Source organism: Schistocerca piceifrons, unplaced genomic scaffold, assembly GCF_021461385.2.
Source record: "Schistocerca piceifrons isolate TAMUIC-IGC-003096 unplaced genomic scaffold, iqSchPice1.1 HiC_scaffold_936, whole genome shotgun sequence".
NCBI classification, from domain to species: Eukaryota; Metazoa; Arthropoda; class Insecta; order Orthoptera; family Acrididae; genus Schistocerca; species Schistocerca piceifrons.
In genome coordinates this window covers 6,731,285-6,733,784 of record NW_025729208.1, presented here as the reverse complement: position 1 = coordinate 6,733,784, position 2,500 = coordinate 6,731,285, and the positions used below count along the sequence as shown (strand labels likewise).

Here is a 2,500-nt window from a genome sequence, read left to right as displayed (position 1 = left end):
CATGTTGTGCCTTAACCTAACCCATGTTGTGCCTTAACCTAACCCATGTTGTGCCTTAACCTAACCCATGTTGTGCCTTAACCTAACCCATGTTGTGCCTTAACCTAACCCATGTTGTGCCTTAACCTAACCCATGTTGTGCCTTAACCTAACCCATGTTGTGCCTTAACCTAACCCATGTCGTGCCTTAACCTAACCCATGTCGTGCCTTAACCTAACCCATGTCGTGCCTTAACCTAACCCATGTCGTGCCTTAACCTAACCCATGTCGTGCCTTAACCTAACCCACGTCGTGCCTTAACCTAACCCACGTTGTCGCCTAACGTAACCCACGTTGTCGCCTAAACCTGCTCTGTAATTGTTATACGACTCGTTCAATTAGTGTAGTGTTGCCCACCCGCAACCCTCGCAATATAGTTCGCTACTCGCACTCCCCGCTCCCCTGTGTATCGCTTCATGTTAAACACCTTGCAAGTCTTGCTCACTTTCCACATGCTCCTGCTGTACACTGTAATGTGGATGGCAGCAGGACGTACATGCCGCCCCTCCCCACGTCCCCACCTTGCCCCCTGCCTTCGCAAGCTGGTTGGTGAGAACTTTGCATGTTCAATGCCCTCCGCATGCGACGTACTCAGGCTACGTTGTGGTGCGGCCTGTGTCAACTGTCCGCTAATGTCGTACGCGTAAACCACAATCTGTACTGCACATTCGTCCTTATGTACTGAATGATACATCGTGGCACATGTGTGACCGTACAACGACTGCGCCCAAAAACGGCGGACCATACAGTGCAAATATTGTGCACGCAGCTACGTGTCGTCTCCCTATGAGAGCTGGATTGCAGTGTGGTACGCCATAGAGACGTGTGGGAGGAACGGACGCCGTGGATGGCGATCAGCATGAGCTGTCTGTTGATGTATTCGGACCTAGTCGTCTCTCCTCACACACCGTGATGGCATGGTGCACCGCGTTCCATATCTGCGACATGCTACAGAGGCCGGTTGACAGTCGTTCGAGCAATGGACATCGCATACGTACGGGGGCCACCTTCCACGTATTGTCTAGGCGTGCACATTTTGTTGCGTGTATGTGGGCAGACGTAGTGTGGCGTGACACCTGACACAGGCATGCAATAATCGTGGAAGTTGCAAATGGCGATGGACGCCTGCGTTTTCTGGTGAAGTTACGCAAATGAACAAATGGTAACCTGTTGTGGTGCGGTTGTTCTCGCTAGGGGTGAATCGGTGATGGCGACGATAGGTTGAGGTACGAACCGGTTGTTCCAGCGATACCCACCATGCCGACGAAACTGAACGGCATCTGGGTGTGAAGCGATACGCGGCGGTGGCTGGGTGGGACCGTCCCCGGCCGGTGAGGGGGCGCCTCCCGGCGTGCTGGCCGCGCGGTGCGTGGGCGCACGCGCTACAGCCGGCTGGTGGGGGCGGCCAGTGGCAGGCGCGCCGGCCGACGGACGCGGCAGGCGTCGCAGCTGCGCGCCGGCGCACCCTGCGCGCGGCGCCGTGCGGCCAAAGTAGGTCCTCGCGGGCCCGGTGCGAAGCGCGGTGGACATCTTCAGTGTGCTGGTCCGATTGAGGACTGTGTGCGTTGAGGATGCGCCGCCGCCCGGCGCTCGGCGCCGCGACGCCGTCTGCTGCTCGGTCGCCCCAGCGGTTCTCGCTGGTGGTTTGTATCGCAGCTGTGCGGATGTGTTGGCGCGTGCGCTGTGCTGGGAGAGTTCGCTTCGGCACCCAAGTGGGGCTTTTGTCCTTCTGTGGCGCTGGCGTTGGAGCTGCCGGTCACCGTAGGTGGCGCGTGTTGTCTCCCGCCGGCAATGCCACGACAGCACGCTCCCGGGCCTCTGTCGGCAGCGGCAAGCTCAGTTGGGAGCACGGGTGGTCGCACCGAAAGCGTCTACTCGCCTAACTCCGGGCGATTGCGCCTCTCTCGAACCCGACCAAGTACTTGGGACGGCGCTGCGCGCCGCCGGGACCTGAGAGGGTTTCGAGGTGTATTGTGCAGGGGAGCTCAGCCTCCTCCTGTTTGCAGAATGATTGAGCGGACGCTTGCGTGTTCGCGCGGGCCCCCGGGACACACTCCCGGGCGGCCGGCTGCTCAGCTCTAGTTGACGCAGCTCCCTGGTTGATCCTGCCAGTAGTCATATGCTTGTCTCAAAGATTAAGCCATGCATGTCTCAGTACAAGCCGCATTAAGGTGAAACCGCGAATGGCTCATTAAATCAGTTATGGTTCCTTAGATCGTACCCACGTTACTTGGATAACTGTGGTAATTCTAGAGCTAATACATGCAAACAGAGTCCCGACCAGAGATGGAAGGGACGCTTTTATTAGATCAAAACCAATCGGTCGGCTCGTCCGGTCCGTTTGCCTTGGTGACTCTGAATAACTTTGGGCTGATCGCACGGTCCTCGTACCGGCGACGCATCTTTCAAATGTCTGCCTTATCAACTGTCGATGGTAGGTTCTGCGCCTACCATGGTTGT

General features: G+C 57.4%; 1 non-coding gene across 1 annotated transcript in view; it reads left to right on the top strand.

The window, feature by feature from the left end:
* The first annotated feature begins 2,132 nt into the window (after positions 1-2,132).
* Positions 2,133-2,500, top strand: part of LOC124772022 — a 1,909-nt gene continuing 1,541 nt past the window's right edge. Inside the window, exon 1 of the ribosomal RNA XR_007013705.1 lies at positions 2,133-2,500. This exon is cut by the window's right edge and continues 1,541 nt beyond it. This is a non-coding gene — a ribosomal RNA (small subunit ribosomal RNA).